This window comes from Ambystoma mexicanum, chromosome 1q, assembly GCF_040938575.1.
Source record: "Ambystoma mexicanum isolate Mex_15411 chromosome 1q, UKY_AmexF1_1, whole genome shotgun sequence".
NCBI lineage: Eukaryota > Metazoa > Chordata > Amphibia > Caudata > Ambystomatidae > Ambystoma > Ambystoma mexicanum.
In genome coordinates, this window is record NC_090922.1 from 692,974,164 (window position 1) to 692,986,854 (window position 12,691).

Here is a 12,691-nt window from a genome sequence, read left to right on the forward strand (position 1 = left end):
AGAGAACAAATCAATGTAGTGGTTGGATCCCAGCCCTGTTGGCTGGGAGAACAGTTATGGCCCAGTTGGCCCACTCCCTCAAAAGAACAAGTTTATTCTCCCGTTGGAGGGTTCATAAAATTCGACCACTGGAGAACTGCACAGACACCAAGCCCATAGGTGATGCCTGATACCCACCGCCCCTCCCCTCAGACATCGCCCCAGGAGCAGATGGATGATAGCGTAACCTCACAACCACACCGAAAAGTCAGGTTCCTGACGATCAACGTCAGAGGCTTAAATGCACCACAGAAGAGGAAATCCATGCTGCGACGGTTGCAGAATGAAGAGGCCTTGGTAGTATTCCTTCAGGAAACCCACCTGATCCCAGCAGATTTCACTAGACTCCGTGACACACATTTCCCGTTACAGTTTCTAGCATCGAATGGCACCAAGAAAGCTGGGGTGTGTCATGATGCCTACCTCCAAGGAGCCAGGTCCGACCCTGCAACCCCAGAGGCAGGCATCATTTCCCCCAGGGGAGTGCCAGCGGGCCCAAGCTGGGGCCCTTTGGACGCAGTCCTGGCGCCTTAGGCGCCAGGCTCATGTTGGACCCCTGTCCTGGCGCCTTAGGCGCCAGGCTCATAAAGCTAGACATGTGTTCAAGTGTTTTAATGTGCACTTACCTGATGCAGACCATGCTGCTACATCCAGGCCCTCTTGAGGCCTGAATGGAACTACTTTACCTGTGGGACTACTTTCCACCCGGGTGTGGTTGGGGAAGGATACATACCTGATCGGTGGAAGGATACACACTTGGAACTTCTTCCAAAGCTATTTAAACCACACCCGATCAGCAACTCACGCTTCGCGTTGTTCTGCTCCTCGCAGCTGGACGCTCACCGTGTCAGCTCCTGCATCTGGACCTCGGCCACGCCTGTCAGTATCCTGGGTCACCTGCAAAGGGAGACAAAAGACCTTACCTGCTAAATCAGCACCACGGAGACATCACACCGACGATCCTGAAAAGGAAGACATCATTTTTAAAAGCATTTCGCTACGATCGCTGCAGCGCTGCATTTCACTCACCTATCCTGGACGCCTCCATCTTCAGCAGCGATCATCCGGATCCACAGCCACTTCCCAGAGCCTAGAGAGAAAAAGACAAGAACAAGGTGAGAGAAGGAAAGGAATAGGAAAAGCTCAGTTTCCCTCTAAGACTTACCTGTTGGGTCATTCCCATTTCATTTCGGGTCTTGCCGCTTCCAGGCATTTTCCGGACCCCGGCCCCGATGGGGAAAAAAGACAAAGACATTGAATGAGCGAATGCAAAGACATTACCCGAGCGCTCATCCAGAACTTACCTGTCATTTACTGGAACTGCACGTTTCACTTCGGGTCGGCGCCATATCTCCGGCATTCCGAACCCCGGCCCCTAAGGGGAAAAAGACATAAGCATTAACGCTTGCTGCAACAAGACTATTATTAAGCTTGGACTTTTGAACTTGCAGCAGAACTTTTGCAGCGCCTTACCTGAATAGTCAAGCTTACCTGAACTCCCATCAATCCTCAATCCAGTGAAGTAACTGGGTTTCAACACGCCCCTGCATCAGAAGCAGGATGGAGAGCTCATCCTTCCTGACCCTAAGGTGAGACTTCACGGGGAATCGTGGAAGGGTATCGTGGAGGGTTGGAAGAGAGTGGGAGGCTTGAGCATAACTCAGTCAGTAGGTAATACTCCCTTTTCACGCACAGGGGAATATTCCTGCGAGCCAGAGAAGCCAGAGTAGAGGGGCCCTTCCTGTCCATCTTCAGAGTCCTGCGCTTCACCATTGAAGAAGCACCAGCACTGGAAGCCAGACCTGCGCCTCCGTGGGAATCAGGTGAGCGTTACAGGGTGGCGATACTCTTCACCAAAGGCCGTAGGCCACAAATCCTAGACACCTTGCTCTGTCCTGAAGGCTGTTTCGTGGCAATCAAGTGCCGGATCTACGGCCAACTGTACTCACTGGTTTCGGTTTACTCCCCGAACGAAAAACAGGAAGAGTTCTACTCAGCCTTAGCGGAAGCATTGCCGCCATTCGTAGAGGGCCAGACAATAATAGGAGGTGACTTCAACGGGGCTCCGGACCCAAGCAAAGATAAATCCCACCCCCTGACTCATAAAGACTATAGCATTGCTACGGCCCTGCTCAAATTATTTCGAACCTTGGATGTGGTGGACACTTGGAGAGTACTACACCCAGAGATTCGTGACTACTCATTCTACTCCGGTGTACACAGAACCTATTCCTGCATCGACCTGCTCTTGGCTACCCCCCAAGCGTTGGCCTATACTGACGATGTGACCATTGGCCCTAGAATCCTATCGGATCACGCCCCAATCGACCTAACGCTAAGAGCTCATGATCCTGACCCTCCCCTGAAGCGCAAGTGGTCACTGTATGACCCGATTCTGGGAGACATGACGCTGAGAGATGTAACAACGAAAGCCATCAAATATTTCTTTATAGAAAATAAAAATGAGGACACCTCTCCGGCCACCACATGGGACGCGATGAAGGCAGTTGTGAGAGGGGTCTTAATCTCGCAAGGGGCAGCCTATCATAAGAAGAAAAGGCAAATCCGCCAGGTCCTACAAGATGAAGTAGAGAGAGCGGAAGCAGTATGTAAAGCGAAGAACTGGACGCCTAAGACCCACCGAAACCTGCAGATGGCCCGAAAGAAGCTGGAGGCACATTATGCGGAGGACACGGCCCAGATTTTAGCCAGAACTAAACAAACCTACTATGCCAAGGGAAACAAGGCTAACAAATTCCTGGTAGAAAAGCTGGCGAAGGTCAGGAAGAGGAACGCTATTCTAGGCCTTCGTGATCCTCAGGGGAGTGTCCAGTTTGCGGAAGAAGACAAACTGAATATTGCAGTAGCCCATCTCACGGATACGATGACAGCATCCCTGAGATCCCTTGCAGACCAACAATCCTACCTTTGGAACACGGCCCTCCCCCAGGTCTCCCTCACGACCAGGGATGAGCTAGAGACCCCGATCACAACCTAAGAGGTCGACAATGTCATCAATAGCCTAAAACCAAGGGCCCCGGGCCCGGACGGGTTCTCGACCCGCTTTTACAAAATGTTCCACCCCCAGCTGGTGCCCCCTCTGACGACACTTTTCAACTCTTTCGCTCTCTCTGAGACAATCACTCCGTCAATGCAAGAGTCGATTACTGTTCTCGCTTTAAAACTAGGAAAAGACCCAAGAGACGTCACAGCGTATAGAACAATCTCCCTACTAAACCTGGATGCTAATATATATTCAAAAGTCTTGGCTAACCGATTAGCGAAGGTGCTCCCGGACATCATCGACCCAGACCAGACGGGGTTTGTTATGAACAGAGCCGCAGTAGATAATATACGCAGAGTCCTGAACTTAATTGAAATTATACAGCGAGACTCACGAAAATTGGCAGTTCTGGCCTTGGATGCGGCCAAGGCTTTCGACAAAGTGGACTGGTCATTTCTCCGGCTCACCCTGGAGTCCTTCCACTTTGGTCCTACTTTCCAGAAATTCATCCTAGCGAACTATCAATCTCCGAAAACCTTTCTTCGAGTCAATGGGCTTCTATCTAACCCGATACCCCTATCATGTGGAACCAGGCAAGGATGTCCCCTATCCCCCTTGCTGTTCGCTCTGTTCATGGAACCCCTGGCCCAACGAATCCGCCTTAACCCCAGAATCAGAGGCCCTCAGGTAGGCCCTTCCCAACATAAGATAGCGTTATACGCGGATGACGTAATGCTAACCATAACGGATACCGCCCAATCGTTGAGGTCCTCCCTGGCAGAAATTCATGCCTTCGGCAAGGTGTTGGGATTCGCTATAAACTTTACGAAATCATCAGCCCTAGGGGTGAGAATGGACCCGCAGGATAAAATGTCCTTCAGAACCCTCTGCTCGATACACTTGTCAAAAAAGGCGATACCTTATCTGGGAGTCCAGATTACAGCCCGTCCGGAAGACACCTATCGGACAAACTTTCAGCCGTTATTCAAGACCCTTGAGGAAGACCTAGATTGCTGGCTCCCGCAAGAGATCTCGCTGCTGGGCCGCATAACGGCATGTAAGATGAACCTTCTCCCACGACTTCTTTATGCTTGCTCAGCCCTCCCGATTATGATCCCCCCAAACCCTGCTTCAGCGCCTCCAGAGGAAGATTCTGCGGTTTATTTGGAAGGGGAAAAAAATCGAGGATCCCACTGAGAACTATGCTGACCAATTCAAACCTAGGAGGCCTAGGGGTCCCGGATCTCCAGAAATATCAGATAGCGGCACAACTAGCCCGCACTCAAGCTTGGACTATTAGCTCAAACCGACCATGATGGGGAGAGACTGAGCAATCCCGCTTACCCCTCCCTCTCCTTTTCCTCCTACATCTTCCCCCAGCCTCACGGAGAACATGGCCGACCATCCTATCCTCCACAAGCATACCCTGAAAGCATGGGAGTGGACTCGTGAGCATAGGGGTATCCCCCGAGACCTGAGCCCATCAGCCCCAGTATTTCATAACCCGACATTCTCGCCAGGAGCCCACCCCGCGATCTTTAAAAACTGGATTAGCACTTTAGGTCAGCTCTATGAGGGGGATAGACCACTCCCCTTTGAACAATGCAAGAGCACCTTTGGCTTAATGGAAACGGACAGATTCGCATATGCGCAATTACGACATTGGTGCTCCCATCCATCTACTCGCTCTGCAGCAACACGAGATCTGGACCCCACAGAGCTGACAATTGCAGATCCCCCACACCGAGGACTAATCTCAACGTTCTACAAACTGTTGCAGAGAAACGCCCTCGTGTCCAGAACTACCTACATGGCCCAATGGGAAATGGACCTAGGACATCCAATAGAAGACCAGACGTGGATAGATTTGGTCCCGCACTCGGTCCTCTTCCTATTGCATCACTAACCGAGAGTGCGCTCATAAACTACTTCTAAGGTGGTACTACCCGCTGCTCCGACTACACCACATTAACCAAGCTTTAGACCCCCCGATGTTGGCGCCAGTGTGGCCATCCGGGGTCATTCATACATATGTGGTGGTCTTGCCCTGTGGGCGCAAACTTCTGGTCCCAATGCATCCTGGCCATAAAGGACTTAAAGATAACATTACCCCTGGAACCAGAACCAATCCTATTAGGAGCCTCGATCTCTGGCATATACCCAAGATCTAGCAGAGCGGCTGCCCTCCTAACTCATTTACTGCTAGCCGCTAAAATCACGGTGGCTCGAACGTGGAAATCTCCGGAAGGCCCCCTGATTATCCTATGGTGGCTGAAAATATGGGACATTTTCATAGCAGAGAAAATTAGAGGCCTCCTTCACCGCTTCACAAACATTTGGTCTCCATTGATAGACTATGACAGGAGTTATCCGGCCCTAACAGATAAGCCACGCTCTGTGGCAAACGCTCTATCAGCTGAGAGCACAGACATGGTGCGGCAGGCAGAGGAGCGAGAGCTGGATCTTAACTGAGGGTTAAGGGCAGGCGGGCTAGCTTAAAGAAAGGGGACTAATGGGCTTGAAAATTGATTATGAGTTAATAATCTGTAATGTATGATTCTCCTATGTGTCGACCAAAAATAAACATGTTTAAAAAAAAAAAACACAATGCCAAATCTGGGACTAAAGAGATCTTTGCAATATTCAGGGAACTTGAGACCCCTCCATCTACCAGCACCAAGGATGAGCCCTGGTGCAACACTATTCAATCTGCCACGTTAGATAAGCTTGACATGCTGCACACTAAAATTCTTGTGCACCAAAAAGCTCTATTGTCCATCTTAGACACGTCCCCCTTCACCTCCATCCACCGCAGCTGAGGAGGTACCCACTTTTGACTTCACTGACTTGACTGAAGCAGAAGTTATAGATCTTATCAGATCCATCAAACCATCCAACTGCAAAGGGGATGCATGCCCAGCACACATCATTAAGGAATGCACCCATTCCCTGGCTCCTTAATCACCGCCTTCATTAACTCATCCTTCCGCTCAACCCAGGTTCCTACCTCCCTGAAGAAAGCCTGGGTCCGCCCACTCCTAAAGAAAACATCCCTTGAACCAATGGTACCAGGGAACTACTGACCGATCACTACAGTCCCCTTCCTGCTAAAGATTCTTGATAAAGCAGCCTACCTGCAAGTTCAAAAATTCTTGGAAGAAAATCAACTCCTAGGTCTGTGCCAATCTAGCTTCAGGCTACGGCACGGCACAGAAACGGCTCTACTGGATCTCAATAATCTAATCGATGACCTAAGAGACCTGTCTGCGGCATTCAATCTGGTAGATCACAAGACCCCTATATCATCATCTGTCCTCCACTGCCAATTTCTCCCCGAAAGCCTGCGAATGGATATCGTCCTTCCTCAAAGAGAGAGTGATGAAGGTGTTCTCCGACTCCTCAAGTGCTGTCCCCAGTCCTATCAAATGCGGTTACCCCCAAGGGTCCTGCATATCACCGACTCTCTACAACCTCTTCACTAGGCCATTGTTCCAACTTCTTGACGCCATGGGCATCTCATATACTAACTATGCTGATGACACCCAGGTGCTCATCCCACTGACTGGTGACTACCCTACAGATACGAATACCCTCAATATCATCTATTCCACAATTCAGTCTTGGATGGCTGAAAACTGGCTGTGCCTAAATAGTGAGAAAACAGAACTCTTGCTAATTGGCTCCACAGCCACACTCAGTAAACTCGGTACGCAATACAGCTCATTTACAATAGATAACATTCCCATTCCCGTGTCCCAAGCCATCAAGACACTGGGTGTATACCTGGAACCTAGCATGACCATGGACAGACAGGTTAATGCCATTGCATCCTCAGCTGCCTACCACTCTAAACTAATCAATGCAGTTAGGCCGTTCCTGTCACAAGACAACTGCATCACCATTTCGAGAGCCATTATCGGTTCCAGGCTAGACTACTGTAACGTACTCTATGCCGGTACATCCCAAAAGAACTTGTCAAAACTTCAAGTGGCTCAGAACAATGCCCTGAGGGCCGCAACTGGTACAGCTCGCAGTGATCACATCTCGGGGGTTAGAAGGCAGGTCCACTGGCTGCCCGTCAAAGAAAGGATCCTTTTCAAAACACTGACCATTGCACACAAATGCATCCATGGACTGGCACCTACCTACTTAGCTCAGAGGATCATCAAAAAAACATCCTCTAGACCTTGCAGGTCTGCATACGCAAATCGCCTCATTGTTCCGCCTACACGAAGAGTACGAGCGGTGGCTCCAGTTTCCCTACCTTGGCTACAACTCACTGGAACACCCTTCCTGCCCAACTCAGGATGATCAAATCACACACAACCTTCCGAAAAGCCTTGAAGACAAAACTTTTTGTTTGACTTGCCTCCCCTATCGCCATCATTTGAAGACTGTTACTGCTTACTGCACCGGACATGTAACTTACTGTAAACTTTGTAAATGTATTTATCCACTGTACTTGGCTGCTATCTTGTAACCCTGAAGCAAGCCTGCATACATATTCTTCTCAGCGCCTCTATGCCCTTGGGTTGTAGCGCGCTATACAAATACTAAAATAAATAAATACATAAATAAAAGACAATATGTTGGCATATATGTTTTCAAATCTCAGGCCCTCTTTTATCTCAACCAAGAGAATTGGGGCAGGCAAGATAGTGAGTGGGGTATCTGTAGGAAGGGGCACTATGTGTAACCTGCACCGCCTGTCATCTATCGTGTGCCTTCGTCCTGGCTACAATGCACCCAGACGTTGTTTTTAGGAGGATGTAAGCATTGTATTTGATTTACATAAAACAATCTATTAAGCAACAATTGCCCAAAAAGAGCATCAGGGTTAAAACCTGCAAGTTAAACTCCTTGACCTAAATTTAAATGTGAGCCTCTCCTTTACCAGAGCTCCACTGGTTCAACCATCTCTGCTGATAATACATTGGATTGCTTGTTTAACATGGACATCTTATTATGTTCGGCTATCTATCTCCTCTTATTTATAATCTTGTTTCCAAACGAAGTTAGTTTAATTTCATCAATTACTAATTTTTCAAAACGTCAAATGTAAAATTGAGCATATTCGGTAGTGGAGTACATTAATTTCTTAAACATTACATGTTTAGGTTCATAACCTTCATCAGATGTCTGTGCAATACAAAAATGTATGCACAGCATTTCTTGATCAATCTCTCCAGTAAGTATTCAGATCTACTATTCCTATCTATAGCTTCCTATCACACACATACCTACATTGACACACAAATGTTGTACAACTTACTTCCCGTTTCCGATCATGCGTTTATGTTACTGGCTACTGTGATGAATCTGGACAAATTGTCCCTTCTCCCGAGAGGGGAGCCACCCCCCTTTGAGGCTAGGGATGTATGCCAGTGTTAGGCAAAGTTTGTATGCAGTACGCTCTAGGACCACTACACACAACTCTGACTACAGGTATAGGAAACCCAATCTTTGGTATAAGCTTGTACTACACAGTTTTGGTAGCGTGTTGAGAAGCCAGGCTTATCTCAAGAGGGGTCAATGAGAGCTGTAGTGGAGTTACACAGAGATTCACAGTTACACATATTCAAATAAACTCTTAGACTCAAGGTTTCTTGCATAAGCAATTATTAATTTATTTATCAGTCAGTTAGAATAAGCCTTCTTCAGAAGGGAGCAATATAATAGTGACACACAAATACACTTCAATACTGTACACTCTGTTTCGAAATCAGTAAAGACCCCTTTGGGATAGCCCACAGACACAACCTACACCCACAGGTGACTTCAATAACTAGAGTGCTGGGGACATTAATATCTTACTGTTGACATTTAGAATGCTCTTAGAAGTTGGTAAAAGGCAAAGGTTATTAGAACAAGAGACCACAAATATTCTTAAGTAGGCAAATACTTTTGGATTCCTCAAGAAGAGTCATACAATTCAATACGCTAAGCCAAAGTCAATGGGCAAAAGTCTTGTATAGGATGAAGCACTTCTGGTAAGTAAATGGAAAAGTCTTTGATGAAAAGAAGAATCAAATATAGGGCCACAAGCCGATTAGACTTGTGAGTTGTAAAAGTTGCAAGCACTCTACCGTCAGAGGAAAGTTCTCTCAGACTTTTTATAGTGCCTTAGAAATGAAGAAAAGATGCAGCTGATGACCTCTGTTCCTGTGCAGCTCTGCAGATCTTGCTGTTCCTGGGCTTCAGTCACGGGGACAAGAGGGAGGACGTCGGGGGACACCTGTAATGGACTGGGATGGTCAAAACTCGCAACCGGCAAAGTTCACTTTCAGTGGCTGTTCAGTGTTTCAGCTCCTCGCGTATACCGCAAATAGCAACACTGAAGTTCCTGGCTGTCGAGATGGACTTTCCTCGTTTCTGGTGTCCCACACTCATATGAGGGGGCTCAGGCTCGGTCAGTCCTGCTTCCTGGGAGTCCGGAGGATCTTCCTGAAGCTCTAGGCCAGCTTAAAAGCAAGGCACACAATCTGGTGTTCCTCTCCCTGGCTATACGGTTTCCAGCAGCAACTCTGTGGAAATTCAACCAGCTCAGAGATGGATGTCCAGGTGGCTTACTTTGGAAGTGATTGGTCCCACCAACTCAAGGGGAGAAGTTGTCCGTGCAGGGGCTTCTCTGTCGATGCGAACTTGGCGTTTTGGCACTACAGCAGGGCTTCACCGGGCAAACCAATCGTCCAGGAGTTGCAGCAGGCGTCCTCTTCAAGTTCTTCTTCTGTTCCTTCGTCCAGTGGTCGACTCTGCCTTCCAACCCAAAAAACCTGCCTTTGATTCAGTTCTCTCCCATTAATTCCAGGGTGGCAGTCCTTACCGAACAGTCAGCCGGGCAATCACTACAGAGTGCATTTGCGTCAAGAGGGCGCTAGAGAGCCATCCAAGATGGCTGCCTCCTAGAGAGCTCTGTGTGGCTCTCCATTAATCCTGCGACATCCTTCCCTCTGCGGTGTCCGTTTCTCCCACAACTACAGCCAGGCGCATTCAGGAGGTGCCGATGAACATTTTAAGCCCAAAATCGTCTTTGGCGGCAGAGCAGCGGCCGAGTCCCGGCCTGGCCAGCAAGGCCTGCCGTTCACGCCGGCAGTGAGCCTCAGGCGGAGGAGGGGATCGAGAGAGAGGTGCAAGAGCTCCCCATCAAGCTCGAGCGGCGGCGTCGGAGTACACCCGACACCCAGAGCCAGCGGAGACCCGTGGGGAGTGAAGAGCTGGACCGCGTCAAGAAGCGGGTAGACGTGCACGCCGGTGGCGCCAAGAGACACACAGTCTCCGTCCCTGCAACAGCCCGGCCGAAGCTCCAAAAGAAGTGCGACGAGCAGCGGTGCTCTCGCCGAGCACCCAGGTAGGAGCTCCCCCCAGCGTGCGCAAGCTGCCTCCCCGATCCGTCTGTCTACGGACGACCTGCGCTTCCGTCAAAATCATCGGTGAACGAGGGAGGCACTGCAGGATACGCCTCACCAGCAATCGTCCCCAACGCCCAACCGGCTGCCTCCCCTCCGTACGAGGGCCGCACCCGTCCCAAGGCAGTGCGGAGCGGATCACGCAGCGACAGGGGGATATCACCATCATCCCCCGCAGCCACAGCGAAAGCCACGGCGATCAGCCCATTTGGCCGAGGCCAACACTGTCAAACCCCACGGCCGCCGAGAAACAGTGCCCAGATCAGAGACCCTCAGCACCCCACAGCATACAGCAGAACGGCAGGCATAGGAGACCCGGACTAACAGTATCACTTCTAGGGGTTTGGCTACGTCACAAGGCCATGCGGGTCCCGCCGATCGGCGACAACTCCTCACACCGAGGCCCGGGAAAAGCCCGGCATCTCACAACCAGAATACCTGCAGCCTGAGGAGCACAACGACCCTGTCTGAGAACCTCAGAGGACGCCTCCGCAACCCGGCGCTACAAACCCTCTAGTAGAGGCAGACGCTCCTAACCCCCGAGCTATCCCCATACTCAAGTGCCTCTGCAGTAAAAGGAGTAGACTGCGAGAGCCTGCTCTGCAAATCAAGGGGAAAAAAGCCGCCTCACCAGGAATTCACTCCAAACCTCCCCCAAATAGCAACCCGACGCCGACGCAGCTACTACCCTAACATAGCCACCTTAACGAAAGCAAGAGGCGTCACTCGATCACCAGTGTTTAACCACCAGCTATCCGCCTGTTCCATTTTTGAGTGCTTGGAAGCAGAAGATAGTTTAAAATGGGGAAATTAGACAAATCCCAAAAGAAACTGAACTTTGGGTCTGGCTCCACCAGCAAACCGCAGTCCGAGGCGAGCGGAGCAGCGTCACCAACACCCACTATGTCCCTGCCAGAAGAGCAATTACCAAGTTTCGATATCAGGGAAATTCTGATGGACCTCAAAGCTGGAATTGGCGACTTAGGCAGTAAACTCGACAACCTATCATCTAAAGTAGACCAGCTCCAACATCGCCTCGACAAGCACGCCGATAGGTTAGATACAGTGGAGCAACGAGTATCCTACCTGGATGATGGCACAACAGGCCTTACCACAAGAGTCACCGCCCTCGAGTCCCAGATAAAAGCAGCCTGCGCCAAGAATGAAGACTTAGAGGGTTGCTCACGAAGGAATAACATCAGAATCATCGGAATCAGAGAACAACAACTCCGAACGAAAATGGAGGACCATGTCGAACAGATCTGCATAGACCTCTTCGAGAAAGAGCTTCTCTCCAAATTGTTTGTAGTAGAACGAGCCCACAGAATTCCGAACACCAGACCAATCCCAGGCGCAAATCCATGGCCGATTATTGCAAAACTATTAAATTATAAAGATAGAGATGCGATACTCAAGGCAGCCAGAGAAAAAGGGAAACTGCAATATGACGGAGACCCAATCCAGTTCTTCCCAGATTTCTCCCCTACCGTTCAAACACTGAGGCGCTCCTTCACGACAGTTAAGAGAAGGCTGCAAGACAACCAGATACTTTACTCAATGCTCTACCCAGCAAAGCTTCGCATTCAACACGAAGGGAAAGCCCTCTTCTTCCACACACCTGAGGAAGCCAGCGACTACCTTGATCACGCCGGCTGCAGATCCGCCGCTAATAACCCCAGACCGCAGCGTGAACACCAAAGACGCAGAGAACCGCCATAATGTTCGACCCAGGCACCCAAGGGAACAGGATTCATACTCCCGGCACCAATGCATAAAACTAATACCGCAGAGACTCACTCCCAGTGCGTTGGAGAGCCACCCGCCCCTCTCGGGAGGCACAAGTGCCCCAAGCACAGCAACCCTTATAGTTTAGTTATGAAGAGGGAACCTCGCGGGTCAGTTGGGGGCTACCCGCGCGCGGGAGGGAAGTCACAGTTACCACACCACCTCCAGTTGAGGTGCGCATCCTCACCCTCGTTTAGCCGTGAGGAGCGGCCAAGTTGTGCGCCACCAGTTCCACGCCGTCCCCCGACCCTGTATCCCCTCCGCTCGCCACCACCTCTACCTCACCGTCCATCCACCGAACCTCCTGGCAAGACCATAGGGAACAAAAAACGAATCAATGTAGACCCTGACCCGTTCCATTCAGAACCATAACCTGGAACATAAGAGGAGGCAACATCCCATCTAAAACCAGGAAAATCCTCCAGTACCTTAGAAGACACGAAGTCGACGTTGCCAT

At 50.0% G+C, this 12,691-nt stretch overlaps 1 protein-coding gene across 1 annotated transcript in view; it reads right to left on the minus strand.

Annotated features, from left to right (window-relative positions):
- ATF6 (activating transcription factor 6) overlaps window positions 1–12,691 on the minus strand; it is a 946,910-nt gene that overhangs the window by 425,146 nt on the left and 509,073 nt on the right. The window lies entirely within an intron of this gene.